General features: G+C 47.0%; 1 protein-coding gene across 1 annotated transcript in view; it reads right to left on the minus strand.

Moving 5' to 3' along the window:
- Positions 1-8,293: 8,293 nt before the first annotated feature.
- LOC146805184 (uncharacterized) overlaps positions 8,294-16,433 on the minus strand; it is a 1,401,767-nt gene continuing 1,393,627 nt past the window's right edge. The window contains exon 19 of the mRNA XM_085622379.1: positions 8,294-8,414. The gene's annotated coding sequence lies outside the window, so the exon portion shown is untranslated. The remainder of the gene's footprint in view (positions 8,415-16,433) is intronic.

A 16,433-nucleotide genomic window follows, 5' to 3' on the forward strand; every position in this document is an offset into this window, starting at 1 on the left:
CATGGCAGGTTGAATACGTTTGAAAGAGTATGGCTCCCATTTGTCACCTCTATGAAAAGAACGCAGGTGTTGGGAAGAGATTCTGCTGTAATGTTCAACATTCTGTGCCATTCCTAAATATGTGCAATGTCTCCCTGACATAATTTTGTCAATGCTCCCTCGCTACAGTTAAAGGTGGGAGAGCTATATGATCACGTTGTATGTCCCATTTACACATACATATATTTAGATTGTACTATTCTGCCCCATACATATGAAGAAATCCTATACCTATAGAATGAATGAACTGTCCGCTGTACTGTCAATGATTGAACTGATACCTGAATCACAACCAATATCTGTGCCTTTTTACACGAAGTCATTAAAAAACCGAAATACTTAAACCAAATGTAGAGATACACCTCTGTTGCATTAATCACTTTCCAAGTCCCTACTGAAGAAAGGGGAACAAATAATAACGGAAACAGAATTGAAGAAAGATTCTGCCATTTTAATGCGTCCAGGCTGATTCACATTACAATGCATTGTCAGGTTATCTCACTTAATTGTTTCAGCTCACCACACTAGTGAGGATTAGGGTTTGATTTACAAAAAAAAATTCTGATTGGTTTGGCTAACTCCTGGAAAATATACAAAAATTATTTGTGAATCGAGCGTTTAACATTAACTTTAAAAAGTCTGAACTCTAGGTCTTCTGATTGGATTTTTGTCATTTTGGTGTCATTTTATTTATTAAAATTTAATGTAAAAAAATCTTGTGTTGTATTTTGACTTTATTACTGTGTGAGTACTGCGTAAATAATTTACATATTGCCTCTAAGTTAAGTATGTCCGCTCTGGAATATCAGCTGAAGGAGGTGGAAGAGACTTTACACATTACACCCCAAAACTTGGTTAAATGGAGCGCAGCCCGGAGGAGCTATTAGAATCATGGCACAGGTTAGAAAAATTTACATACACAGCATATAGGCAACAAACTCATATCGAAGAGGATAGGACGAGTGCACTCCTTGCAAGGTTAATAAGAGCGGAGAGTGTGCCAAAGCCGATACTCCATTTAAGAAATAAAGACGGAGAGACGGTACGCACTCAGAGGGCAATTATAGGTGAACTAACTGGACACTTAGCTGCGGTATGCAAAAAGAAACTCTCCCCACCCGAACAAGCATTACAGGATTTTTTGGATAACCTAGACCTACCTAGATTAGAGCAGGAGGCCGCGGACACCCTCGAGGCGCCAATTTCCATGGAAGAAATACTGGCAGTTATCAGACGACTTAAACCTGAGAAATGCCCTGGAAGTGACTGACTTCCGGCGGAATTCTACCAGAGGTCTGCCCCATTGCTGGCTGACGGACCGCTGGGAGTATACAATGAGGCACTGGAAAATAGGTCCCTGTCTGCAACTATGCAGGAGGCGGTGGTGACTATGATATTAAAACCAGATAAAGACCCCCTACTACCAGACTCCTATAGGCTGAAATCCCTCCTAAGTTTGACAGAAAAATACTGAGAAGAATACTGGCGGGCTGGCTATTGCCATACATATCCCAGCTTCTACACCCTGACCCAGCCGGGTTTATACCAAGGCGGAGTACTACACATAACTTATGGAGATTGGCACATGTGTGGCACGCCCCATGCCTGGAGACCGTGCAATGCGCATTAGCAATGCTAGACATCGAACAAGCGTTTGATTCAGTGGAATGGGAATATGTATGGTTGACGGAATGGGAATATGTATGGTCGACCCTAAGAAACATGGGAGTAGGGCAGGGATTCATCCAATGGGTACAATCACTCAACACAAATCCAACAGCTTGGGTGAGACTCTGCTGGACGATGTCAGAACAATTTGCACTAACAAGGGGCACTCATCAACCTTGCCCCCTATCCCCTCTCCTATTCACGGTAGCAATAGAGCCTTTGGCTGCAACATTAAGGGAAAAACTGGGAAGATGGGAACTCAATCGGGGGACACCAATCACGTGATCTCATTATATGCCGACGATACACTTCTGTATCTGGGTCATCCAGATGGGGCGGTCCCAGTCCTTCTTGATGAGTTAAGGGAATTTGAGGCGTTATCGGGTTTTCATCTAAATCCCGGGAAATCAAATTTGCTCCCTATGGGGAGACCGGTGGGGATGCCGGAGAATGACTTGCCTACTGTGGGTCTGCCATGGGTACCTGACGGCTTAAAATACTTAGGATTCCGTCTGAAACATACAGACACCACCTAGCTAGAGAAAAACATGAGGAGGGTAGTGGAGGGTATTAGTAATTCTATAAAATTCTGGAAGGAGCTCCCATTGTCCCTGATGGGGAGGATAGCATTAATAAAAATGGTTACTGTGCTGGGATGTCTATATGCCCTTCAGCACTCTCCATATAGATTACCAAATTGGTATTTCCCAAAGTTAGATAGCCTCTTGATTGAACTGCTGTGGGGAAACAAACAAAAACTAGTAAAACTTGATACACTCGAGGTGCCGCAGATGGAACTCTACAATATGGCCTCGCAACTTGAACACGCAGTCCACTAGTTAGATGAGAATGATAACTGGGAGAAACGGTTTCTGGTGGAAACACATGGTGGGCCACCCTCCCGGAACCCCTTATGCTTGGAGCGGGGGTGCCTGGGTCTAAGCCATATGTCATCCAACACTTGGCAGCGGATTGGGAGTTAGCAGTCAAGAAGGTTATCCGGCATGCTCCCTATGCCTCAGATATGGCATTGTGGTTGGTAAAACCCGTTAAAAAGATAGCAGACTCAATGTCCATCCAAAAATGGGTAAAGGGGGATGTCACACAATGGGAGCCCTATACAGTAATGAACAATTTATAACCTGAGAGGTGGCTGAACACACCTTTGAACTGGAAAAGGGACAGTTCTTACAATATATGGTCCTCCTTTCCACAGGAGCCTCCCAGCAGTTGATTGGTCTCTCACATATACAAAGCACTACTGGACAATCTCCTGGCGGGGCCACTCCCAATACAGGCAAGATGGGAAGAAGCAATAGACGAGCCCCTGACAGACTGGGAGTGGTTGAAAATACATGAGGGAGTTAAACGGGTGAGTTGCAACACGATTTTTAAACTAACACAATACAACACCATACATTAGACATATTTAACTCTGCAGACCATAAGCAAAATTTGCCCAGAATGCTCAAACTCATGCCCTAGATGTGGTCAAACAGAAGCACATTTATTTCACATGGCAAGGGAATGTCCAGCACTAGCGTAATACTGGGAAAATATAGTAGATGGTATGCAAATTGCCACAGTGTGGAGAATCCCCCCAAAATATGGGTTGTAATATTGGGGCTGCTTCCTACGCCCAAATCTAAAAAACTTAGCAGAAGTTTTGTGCTATTGAGATTGGTGCTGGCAAAGAGACAAATAAGTTCAGACCGACCCGACAATGGAGGGATGGCTGAAAGATCTTAGTGAATGAGCAACTGCAAAATGAATCCGAATAAAACAGGTCAGGAAAAATGATAAGAAAGATGAAGATGCACAAGCCTGGTCACTCATGATGGCGGACGCAGGGGACCTCCCTACCCCACTGAGGAGGTGAATAGGGAAGGTGAAGATAGGACAGATGAAGAGGATGAAGTCAGATGAAGAGACAAGACAAGGAATGCACAGCGTAAACAATAGGCTAGCCCCCCCATGCGGCCAACACAAGTCTCGAGACCAAGACATGACTGGGAGGGTGGGAGGTGAGGGAGTTAGTACGACTATGTTGGTATGGTAAGGAAAAGGATATGGTTAATGTTAGCACCATCAAATAAGACATGATAAATTAACATGATTATAAAGAACATGGGAGTGGGTGGAAGGGGAAGAACCATGACGATGATGTATTCATCCTGCAAATATGCCTTGATAACATACTGAAAATGCCAATAAAGATGTTTTTTTTTAAAAAGCATGTCTGCTCTGTGCCGTAGCTACCAGGGGGTTGAGCTCAGTTTCATTTAATAATTTTAGTGGTTCACTTTGACAAGTATTGTGGTAATTTTTGAAGGTGACTTCTTAAGCGCCTTAATTAAACCCCCCAATGTCTCATAAAAAGCATACGTATGACTAAACTGATGGTGCGCTCAAAGGATTTCACTCGCATGACCACAACACACCTTCTCTTACACATGCACAAAACTGCCAAACACACAATACTCCTAAACACACTTCCATGGATATATAGCGGTGATAGTTGTGATGCTGGTGGTAACAGTAGTGATAGTGTTGATTCTTCTAATGGTGATGGTAGAGGTGATAGTTTTGATGGTGTTGTTTATGCTGATGGCAGTGATAATGGTTGTTGTCAAGGTGATGGTTGTGTGATGGTGCTGGGTCAGGTGGCTCAGTGGACTAATGTGTCCATTGCAGGGGCCTGTGTTTGACCTCAATGTCACAGGTACTAATCCTGGCGGGTCCAGTCAGCCTTTCAACCATCTGAGGTCTATAAAATGAGTACCATTGAGTTGGGTAACAAAGAACATCTGTTATTCAGCGCCAAGAGACCTCTGGGTGAACGTGTGCTTTACTAATACACATGTTATGTAAGTGTGCTTGTGGTGGTAGTCAATGGTGTAATTAAACCCACTGTAGTTGCTTGAGGTGAGGCTGCTCCTGGCCTGATGGGCTGGTGAACTGTGCCACATTAAACATGTATTGTTTTTTCTTTGGGTTTCTTCTGTGGGCAGACAAATTGTTTATGAACATCACTGTCAGGGAAAACCACGACAGAGGGGTGTGGGCTTAGTATGCACAGCGACGAGATGAAAGAAAGAGGAATGATAAAAATAAGAGGAAGAACATAATGGCGAACAGACAGGAACAAGTAAGCCTGCAAGAAAAAAACAGGAGAAGACAAATGTATGGATAAGACAAAGGATGGATAGCTAGGTAAAATATGAATGGGGGAGGAAGGAAGTAAATGTGAAAGAAAAGAAGTAAGAACATGGAAGGGTGAAAGGAAGAAAGTCTGTAAGAATGGATGGCTGAAAGAGTGAAAAGATGGATAGGTGTAAGGGTGAAAGAAAGATTACATTGAGAGGGCGGGTGGAAGAGTCAAAGGATTGATTGACGAAAGAGTGTGTAGATGGAAGGATGGGATAATGGGCAGATGGGTGAAAGGATGGAGGAAGGATTAGTGAAAGGATGGATGGATTCATGGATATATTGATGGATAGATGAATTGATGGATGCATATATGATAAGGGGAAAGGATGGATGGGTGGATGGAAGAGAGTATGGTTGTATGGAATGAGTGGGTAGAAAGGTTACGATGGAATGATCGATGGATTGATAAACAGAAATGAGCAGTTGAGAGGTTGGATGGATGTTAGGAAGATAAAAGAGTAACCTTTCCTAAGGAGGGTTGGGTTTGTTCACTTCATATGCTGTGTGCAATCAAAGTACTGTTAAAGTGAGATATATTCTGATTTTATGGATACCCACCTGTGGTAGTAACAGTGGTGTTTATGGTAATGCTTGTGATGGTAGTGGTAATGTGGTAGTAGTGTCAAATGTACTTTTGTAACTTTAGATTTCATTCTATTTGCCAGATTAACACCAAGTTTTACTGAGGAAGACGTGTAAATAACGTATATTTGGAGTATACTGATTAAGGCATTTGCAGCACAAAATACAGATGTGAATAAAAGCAAACCAGACAAGAATAACTTCTTTGATATCACATAAAAATTGATTTATAATGCTCAAGTAAATGTAGGAACAACACTTTCTCTTTCTCTTTAGCTACTCCAGCGCCTTTTCAACTGCTCTGCATACGTCTTCTTTTTGGAACTGCTGGCAAGTCTTGGTCTCATTTACTGCTCTATGGTGCTGGAAGCTTGTTTCAAGACAACAAACAATAAGAATGGAAAAAAAGAAGATCAACACCACAAGAATTACACTGTTTGCAACATTTATATAACACATATTAACCCTCTGTGAGACATTGAAGCACTTGTCTACATTGGCAGCATGCCACTTCGTGTAGGGTGGGTGGTTGGAGGAGTTTTGTCTTTGTTGTTTGATCTTGTGTGTGAAGTGTGTCCATGTTGTACATGATGGCCACCAAGGTGCAATTATTGTGCTATGGGACTCATTGCTTAGCAGTGTGGTGGAAGAAGAGGTGGGAGAGATAAGCACACAGGTTATGGTTTTCAATAAGCTCTCTGCTTCCAGCAGTCCTGCAGGTTCCTTTATAGTATTTCTTATTATCGTAATCCACTTAGCTGATTATTTCACTGGGTTGTCCACTCTAGTATATTTTATTTAAAGTTTTAAGTTCATGAACAGCCATGGTTGGAGAAAGAAATGGTAGAAGATCTGTTTGTTACGATCATCCCATATTTGATTGTCATTTGTGAGATATAAAAAAGTATTCATAGTATGGAACTAGTTGTGACCTACATTGGTAGACTATATTAGAGTCCTCCAATTAGCCAGTAGTATGTGGAAGATCTTTTCAGTTATTCCATGCCTGTTCAGTCAGTGAGGGCTGGTTTATGGTTTCATACAGGACTGAATGAAGAGCAAAACCTTTAGCAGTGTAATAACGAGAGTGAGTGCAAGTGTAATAGGATTAAGCAGTATAAGGAAGCTGTATGCAGCATGGATGAACAACAATTGACTGTCACTGCTAAGTGATAGGGAATAAGATTAGTGTGGGAGACTTGTCGTTATTTATTTTAAGTCCAGTTTCAGCATGACTGTTGATTTTCTGAAAATTTTATGTATGATATACCTACTTATAGGGGCTTTTAGTCAGCACTTTTCATCCATTGGGCTTTTACTGTGACATTTCATTATTCTACCACCCACCACAGCATTCACAAGGGCGAGTGAGTCAGTGAATTTCAGCCAGTGGCTAACTTCTTAGAAAGTGACAGCATTCTGCTCTTTCACAAGGAGCACATCTACATAAAAAGGGGTTCCCTTCAGTGACAGGCACTACTATGGCAATAGGTGCATTTGGAGACTAAAACATGTTTTTACTTTTAGCTATTTTGTTTTGTTTTGTTTGTTTGACAAGTGCACAGTAGCTTCCTAATCAAAGTTTTGCCAAAACATAACAAAATAAGCATTAACAAAGGGAAAAGTTTGGCAGCAAAGACCAGATCTAATAGCTACTGGTTTCTATTACTAGCTCTAAACATTGTTTCATACCAGTGCCCCACTTCAGACAGGGATGACAATAACATTATACAATTTTCATTGAGGTGTACAACTATGTATGTTAGAGTGATGTTATACATAGGTGAAAAATGTCACTTAAATTGTAAAATTTTAAACCAGAAAATCCACTTATATTCATTAGTTATAGGTAACTGAAGTAACTATATCTCATGCCCTCACCAATCAGTGCTTTCATCAATGTTGCCATTTCAGATATCATCAGTGGATGTTATTAATGATGTCATAGTACATGCCATGAATGATATAATATGTGAGGCCCCAATCAGTGCATGTGGAGGGCTTCAAGTGATTGACTGTAGTTCTACTTCCTGAGGGTGACTGCAGCCATGGAACAAGGAAAATCTACCCAAAAGAGGCAGGTAGGAGGAGGAGGAGCAGAGTGAACTGATGGCCTTGTATAGCGCTGGCCTCCAGTGCATAGTACAGGAGGCAGTTTTATTTGCACTAAGTGGGTCAAAGAAGCAAGGCATGAATGCTACCGATGATGACTATGAGACTGGCCAAAGAAAATGGGTGCAAGGGGTTCATTTTCAGCAGATGCTTGTGCTTTACTAGAGATTTATTATGATGTCATCCTTCAGCTCAGTCTGAGGAAGGATTCTTTGTGCAATATAAGGAACATTCAGTGGACAAACTACCTTTTCATGAAGTTTTGAAGAACCAGATCCTTAAACAATGGAGAAATGTTGATAGGGCAACAGTGCCTCACTTCCTGAATAAGAGATATTCATTGGAGAAGTTTGACACAGAATTTCCTCAAATTCCCTAAGCAAATTCCATCCTCTCTAGTATGGCTTCATCATCATCCCTATGCAAACACGTGGCATGAAACACACCCAACAGTGGAGCCCTCTATAGGCCAGCACCTAAACTGCTATCCTTTCCAAATTTGTATCCCTATATAGTTGCTAGGGGTATGTGTGCACACTGAATCGCACCCACTGTAACAATGCAAGTCCCAAACAGGACCTAACAGTTTAAAAAAACAAGCACAGGTGCACCACACTTCAAAGGTTCGGGAAGAGCAATAATATAATTCATTCCCCACATCAAAGCTATTCAGAAATAGTTCATTTTTATTCAAAAGTTATAATAATTCATCTTGTCTTTTTTTAAAATACAGAATTGTAGATACAAATTGATCTTGACAGCACATCCGACGCGTTTCGTCCTAGAAGCGGACTTCTTCAGGGCTGTTTAGACACAAACACATAAATATACATAAATACACATAAAAAAACATATATAACCCAAGACATTCCATATTACAAATTCAATAAATGCAACTGTTTGTGATTATCTTACATCAACATCATCTTTTTTAATATCATCTTTTTTAAGGCTACATACCCTCTCTATGAGCGTATTAATATATTCATGCATTGTAGCTCTTCTTATCTTATTAACATCCAACATGTACAACACCATATTATTGCTCTTAACAGTCATTGACATTTGTATCCCAAGCGCATAGAGAATGCATAAACGGAGCGAAGAAAAGAGAAGAAGACATACTCAACATAACCCTAATAGCTACCTATTTTGATTCTACAAAAACAGAGATACAGGCAAGTGAACAGAGGAAAGCGAAAACAGGACAAATAATACCAAAAATAAGAGTCAAGCATATACCATCATGAGAAGGAAGCTCAATCGGGCTTTGTGATCTCAGTCAATGTCTCGTCAAGGCCATGTACCACCAGTAACTTCTAAGTAGCACAGTGAAGTTAGGAGTATCAGAATCACAAAATCCCATATTATATGGGTACAAAAATCCATAAGTATTCAATAATACCCACCACGTATGAGACGCAAGAACTAATCAGTCCTATTGGGCATAACTAGATTCAATGCCAGATCCGTCAGAAACTGTAGGCAATCTCCCTTTATTTCATATGTGGAACACAATTATCTATAAATCAAAAATAACAAGCGTGGGGGAGGAGCCTAGCGCGCAACCAAGATGGCCGCGTAGGTGCGAGGCTCCCGAGGACCTCCGCAACCTCCTACGATTATCCTGAAATTATCCTGTCCTGGATGAGGGGACTATGTTGGTGAACCCGAGCTGAGGTGGCACCCGTTTCCCGCTTCCGAATCGGACCTCGGACACCGGAGTGAGCACCGATTGAGGTTTGCGGCCTTCCCCTCGCCGGACCCCGGATTTGCGCTGTGGGGTGATCCAGTGACAAAGTGAACAACAGCGGCAGGCAGGGCCTGGCGACTCGCGTACCCCGCACTTTCGCTTTCGCTTTCGCACCACCTTGTCGTCTCTGCGAGGTTGGGTCGCGGAGCCCTTGGTGTTGGTGTGGTGTGGCCTTGCTGGGAGACCCTGCCTGCCTGCCGGCTGTGATCCACCCCGCTGCTCTGAGGGGGCCCCCCCGGAGCTCGTGGCCCTGCTTTCCTGCCCTACACGACGTGGCTGGTGCGACTGGGAGACTGGTGGCCATGGCCACGAAACAAGATGGAGACCGGACAAAGACCAAATCGACCCGGCGTGGCGCCGTCCATCAGGCCAACAGTATGGACCGCTATACCCTCCAGAAGGGATCTCCCGATGGACCGCGCAAGTCCCCTGAGAGCCCTCCTGATGCCCCAGACCTGCCCGCAGATCTGACTCTGCGAGATGTCATGGGCGCCATTGCCGAGATGAAGGCCTCGGTGGGCCAGCGGTTTGATACACTGGCGCAGAAGATTGACTCGGTCCTTGTGGATGTTGGCCTGGTGAGGGCCGATCTTTCCAAAACCAACGACCGAGTAGATTCTTTGGCCCACACCGCATCGGGCCTAACGACAGATGTGGCGGCCTTGCAAACAGAGGTGCGCCGGCTTAGTCAGGCGAGTGCGCTTATGGATCGACGCCTGGAGGACTCCGAGAGTCGGGCACGGAGGAACAACGTCCGCATTATTGGGGTCCCCGAGGGACGCGAGGAGGCGGCGGCGGATCTCTTTGTGGAGGACCTGATTGCTACCCATCTCCAGCCACGGGGGCTGAGCAAATTCTTCGCTGTGGAGAGGGCCCACAGGGTTCCCGGGGGAAGGCCGAAGGTCGGAGCCCCTCCGAGACCTCTCATCGCCCGGATTTTCAATTTTCGGGATAGAGACGCTATCCTGCAAACCTCCAGACTGCATGGACCGGTCAAGCTTGACAATATGGAGGTACATTTTTATCCTGATTTCACCCCAGCGGTCCAGAAGCAGAGACTGAGCTTCCTAGGCGTCAAACGCCGTCTTCGGGACCTAAACCTCAAATACGCCATGCTTTTCCCGGCCAAGCTGCGTGTGGAGGTGGATGGTCGCACTCACTTCTTTGATCGTCCCAAAGCAGCCGGGGACTGGCTGGATACTCTGCCCGGGGATCGTGATCGGGGGGGCGGGGGGGGGGGGGGGGCGGCGGGGGGAGACGGCACGCTGGATCGGGACTGAGGGTCTAATATTGGGCCTCACTCTGGACGAAAATGTTGCCACTTTTGATTCTGCGTCAGTTTTTGTAAGTTCCCCTCCTATGGAGGTTGTGTTGGGTCTATTGGGGGTTCTCCCTCCTCCTCTAGGGGGTTTAGTTAGTCTAACTATATATGGGGCGACAGGCACACTGCACGTTGGGGGGGCTGTTTGGGCTCATGCAGGGGTGCAGGGAGGGGGGAGTTCTGTTGGGGGGGGTGGGTAGGGATGGGGTGTTGTTCGTTTTTATCACAAGGCAAACGTATTTTTGTGTTAGTTCTAAAGTGCTCTCCGGGGGACGAATGATGGCTTCTGTATATGATGGGGGGTAGGGAACTAACTTTGTTGTCTTGGAATGTGAATGGACTGGGGGACAGGATCAAACGGGGTGTGGTCCTGCAGTTTTTGAAGCGAATCTCGCCCGATGTAGTCTTTCTGCAGGAGACACACCTCATTGGCAACTCCTTCTGCGCCATGAATCGGCGTGGCTATCGCCTAGTGGCTCACTCGGGCTTCACGTCCGGCTCAAGGGGTGTGGGCATCATGGTGAAGAACTCGCTCCCGTTGGAGCTTGATGAGGTGCTCCACGATGACAGGGGACGTTACACGGTCTTGGTGGGAAGACTGGAGGGCAAAGTGGTTGTCTTTGTGTCAGTATACATCCCACCGGGGCTGCAGTCGACCACCTTTGCCGACCTTGGGCGCCTTCTCCTTGGCCTTCCGGGGGGGCTTTTAATGCGGTGGTATCTGGGTCTGTGGATCGTCACCCCCCTAGGGACCTCCCCCGGGCACAGGCGTGGCTACCCGGCCTCTTGGATACATTTGGATTAGTGGACTGCTGGCGTTTAAAACACCCCACGCAGCTGCAGTACACTTTCCACTCGGGAGCCCATGGTAGTCTCTCACGACTAGACTATGTCCTTGTCCCGGCGGCCTATGTTGGGAGGGTGGGAGAGGTGCGCCATTTGCCACGGGGTATTTCGGACCACTCCCCGCTCCTACTGCACTTTGATGTCTTTCCGAGGGGTGAGGGTAGGGTGGTCCCAATCAATCCTTGGTACCTGCGCGACCCCACCATTCGCGCTGAATTGATTAAATCCCTTCAGCGATATTTTGATGAGAATGTGGGGTTCGTGCCTTCGGCTGTACCGCTATGGGAGGCCTTCAAGACAGTACTCCGAGGGGAGGCCCTATCCCTTATTTCCCACGCCCGGAGGCGCGAGCGGGAGGAGGTGACCCGGATGGAGGCTGAAATAGCCGAGTTGGAGGGTAATTTAGAAGGTGGGGTGACGGATGCCGCATTACATGTCCTCCAACTCAAGCAAGCGGCCTATAGGGCCCTCGTCACGGAGGCGGCCAGGGGCCTCAGTAGAGAGCAACAGGGGCGACTGTATGATGTGGGTGTTAAGGCTGGTAAACTTATAGCGTGGTTGGACAAAAAAGAGAGAGCGAATCGTGTGGTCCCGCTGATTGAGAAAACGGATGGTGTGTGTGTAACTGAGCCAGAAGAAATTGTCTCCTGCTTCGCGGATTATTTCCGTGGGGTGTATTCCCCGGTGTCTCCCTGCTCGGAAGAGGATTCCCGTGCCCTGCTCAGTGATATCGCGCTGCCGTCCCTTTCCGGGGATGACAGGGTGTCGTTGGACGCCGCTCCCACCTCCGACGAGATCGCCCTCGCCATACGCTCGGTCGCTTCCGGCAAGGCCATGGGTCCGAATGGTCTCCCTATCGAGTTGTACAAGTTGCGACCGGATACGCTGGCACCCCACCTCCGGGCTATGTTCCTGGCGGCACACTCGGTGGGCTCCCTCCCGCTGGACCAGCGTCTGGCTACAATCGTGGTCATCCACAAGGAGGGGAGACCTCGGGACCGGGTTACATCCTATCGGCCCATTTCGCTACTGAATGCGGAGCCCAAGATTCTCGCCAAGGTACTGGCCAATCGGCTGGTCGGTGTGGTGGGCGATTTGGTTCATCAGGACCAATCTGGCTTTATTCCCCATCGCAACACAGCCCTTAATCTGCGGCGTTTGCACGGTGTGCTCGCACGTGCCCCGTTCATACGGGAGCCGGCCATTTTGGCGTCCTTAGACGCCACCATGGCGTTTGACACGCTTGAGTGGCCATATATCTGGGCGATGCTTGCGAAGTTTGGATTCGGCCCAGGGTTCATCAGTTGGGTCAAATTGCTGTATTCGGCCCATTGGCGCAGGTGGTGGTGAACGGAAGAGTGTCAGCTCCGTTCGAGCTGGGCCGGGGCACACGGCAGGGCTGCCCCTTATCGCCGCTCCTCTTTGCACTTGCCTTGGAGCCCCTGGCGGAGTGGCTGCGGTGGGAGCCTTCCATCCGTGGTCTCCGCTGGACCCCTGAGTATGAGGACCGCGTATCCCTATACGCTGATGACACCCTCTTGTACCTAGCTTCCCCACGTAAATCACTCATAGTACTGGTTGATGTTTTGCATTCATTCGGTCGTAACTCCGGTCTGGTCATCAACTGGGCTAAATCGTGTGTGTATGTTCTCTCCGGGGAGGCTCCTATCCTCCCGCGGGGCTGTCCGATCCAGGTCGCCCCGCAGGGATTTAGGTACCTGGGTGTCTTCATTACTCTGGACCCGGAGGCTCGGTATGATCGGAACTTGCTTCCCCCCCTCCAGCGTCTGAAAGAGGATGTCGCGCGCTGGCGGCGTTTGCTGCTTTCGCCGCTCGGCCGGGCGGCTTTGTTTAAAATGATGTCGCTGCCGCGTTTCCTGTACGCGTTGCAGAACACTATGGACCTCGTCCCAGCGCGCTACTTCCGCGAAGTGGAGAGTTTGCAGCGCCGCCTGTTCTGGGACGGGAGGCCACGAATTGCCCTGGCTGAGCTGACGCTCCCATGGTATGACGGGGGGATTGCCCTCCCGGATATTAAACGGTATTATTAGGCCTCCCAGCTAGCTGCGATTAATCAGGGCCTATATGGGCCAGCCTTAAACCCGGCGTTTGAAATGGATAGGATGCTACTTCCAGGTGGTGACCATAATCGAGCGCTCTACTCTAGCGCGCCTGACGCTCGCCTAACGGGCCCCACGCGTGTCATGGTGCGAGTGTGGCACGCGGCCAATGCAGCTATGGGGTGGAAGGACCGTTTGACCCGGGCGTCACCACTATACGCGCCTGAGCGGTTGGGCTCCTTGTGGACCTCGAAGGGCTTTGAGAAGTGGGACTTAATAGGCATTAGCAAAGTGGGGGATCTCTGGACGAGGGGAGGATTTAAAACGTTTGAGATGCTGCAGACGGAATTTCAGTTGCAGGGCAGCGAGTACTTTCGGTATTTGCAGGTACGGCATGCGCTGGGCTCCGTCTTTCCGGACGTTGCCTCCATCCCGGAGTGTTCCCCCCTGGAGGATAGAGTGCTGGATGGACACGTCCCTGACAGCACGATCTCACTGATCTACAAAAAACTGATCAACGACCGCTCAGACTTGTTGACTGCCCTTCGTGAGGCTTGGGTAGCCGATGGGCTGGAGCTGGACGACGAGGACTGGATCTCCGCGGTGGCCTCCCCGAAAGAGGTGGCCATACCGGCTCGCCTTCGTTTCGTCCAGCTCAAGATACTCCACAGGGTCTACATGACGGGGCCAAAGCTCCTGCGTATGGGCTACGCTGAGGACGGTTTGTGTAAGCGTGGGTGTGGTGCGCTGGGGACTTTTCTGCATATCTTGTGGGAGTGCCCGGAGGTGGAGGGGTTCTGGCGTGGTGTGCATGAGGTGCTGCGAGTGGTCACGCATGTGGCGCTGTTGCCCGAAGCGAGGAGATGCCTGTTGAATGTGTGGGAGCCTACCGATTACTCGGTGCCGCAGACGTGGTGTGCGACTCTGGGGTATATGGTTGCCAAGCGTGATATTGCCCAGCTGTGGGGATCCCAGAGGCCCCCGACTGTCTCGGCCTGGACGGAACATATGGATTGGTGCATGTTTCGGGAAAAGGTGGTGTATGTGGCGAGAGGTAAGCCTGCGACATGGGTGAAAGTGTGGGGCCCCTGGAACGCCTACCACGGGGGAATCTGTGCTCCACCGTTATTGCCCGATCCGTCGCCGGCCCCGTCCCCTTAGCCAACTCATCCCCCCGGTACCTGGGCATTAGGTGTACCCAGCCCTAGTTCTGATCTCTCCCCCCTCTTGAGATTCCTATGGATGGCTAGGATCCCCCCTCTAGGGGAGCACGTGTTGCTATTTCCGATTGAGGATTGCCTTGTGGGTTTGTTTGTATTTGTTGTTCTTTAAGTTTAAAATGGAACCGTATAGTGGGGTCTGGACAGTGTGGCTCGCAACGATGTTACCTCCTGTGCATGCTCGGCCGCAGCACCATGTGTTTTATAAATGTATATCGTATGCTCCTTTCATTGCTAGCGGCCGGCCGGAAGGTTGTAGGCCCATATTTGTATATTTTTGAGTCTTGTAATAAACGGTTTCAAAAAAATAAATAAATAAATAAATAAATAAATAACAAGCGTAGTCAACGTTTAGAATTGCTATATCATCTTTAAGTGAAGACAATGCACTGTAATATTAGCTCAGAAAGTACCAGCCATCAGGTTGGAAACTTACTTTAGCGCGTAGTATTCTATAGAGACATCATATTCTCAGAAGTTGACCAATTCACGACATTTCCCAATATATTCTTGTTGTATAAAACGGAAGAAAACAGTCTTCACAGTCTACGGCAGAAGATAACAAATTTATGATATAATATATTCCGGGGAATAATTGTCATCACGATCCTAAAAACATCCCCTAGCATAATTCTTTTAAAATTTAGCATGAACAGTAGGTTGTTCCAAAAGTCACCATCTGCAAGTCCTTAGCGCAAGGTACCCCGTTACTACCACTGACCGGTAAACTAGTCTCCCAATATTATAATTGCAAGTGTAATAATGAGGCTACCGGCAACCAGGCTATTGTCCTCCAAAAATATACATTACCCAGGGTTTGGGAGGGAGAAAGACAAGACACATGAAATGTGTTTTAAATATCATGCGCTTAGACTATCACGGGCTGCAAATCATTATACTATCCAGGCAGTTTGAAACTCGTTGTGTTGAACCGGGCAGCTAAGATGTGCACCCCTAATCTATTTAAGGAACCAATATGCAGGGGACAGAGCTAGTATGATCCCCTAACAAGCTAACAACATGACGTTGTATACTCATCTTTATAAACGTCCCATAGTATATAATAATGGGAAGAATAAAAATAAACAGAGGGCAAAAAAAGACTGACACAGCTAAAAGAGTAAAGTTGTATTATCGTTATAATGAATATCCCGTAAAATGTAAAGGCGGAAATCAAAATATAGAGCAAAGCCCATATTCTCCTTAACCAAACTAATAGAATCCAGATATTTTCTTATGTGGAAGGTGTCCCTTGATAAACTTACCGGTATAAGGCTGTGACGAGCGCCCGAATGGTCCGGAGATAACGGCTGACAGGCGGAGGAGAAATGACGAGCAAGCGAAACCCGAAAAAGATTCTATGTTTAAATATACGCGGTCATTATCGTTAACTATGCACACCTGTGGACAATCATGAAGTAATCCATGAGTGTCTCCTACACTCACTCGCGAGAAGTTCTTTAACAACGCGGCCATCTTGAAATGGTGTATTTAGAGAGCCGGAGTATTGTTTTTTAATTATTAAATGACCTGGATGCGGCGTTTAGTATGATAAAGGTCAAGCAAAAATTATATTTTTTGTGTTTTGGCATTCACGACAATCCTAATTTTTAAATTAAAAG

This window comes from Triturus cristatus, chromosome 8 (genome assembly GCF_964204655.1).
Source record: "Triturus cristatus chromosome 8, aTriCri1.1, whole genome shotgun sequence".
In the NCBI taxonomy this organism is placed as follows: Eukaryota; Metazoa; Chordata; class Amphibia; order Caudata; family Salamandridae; genus Triturus; species Triturus cristatus.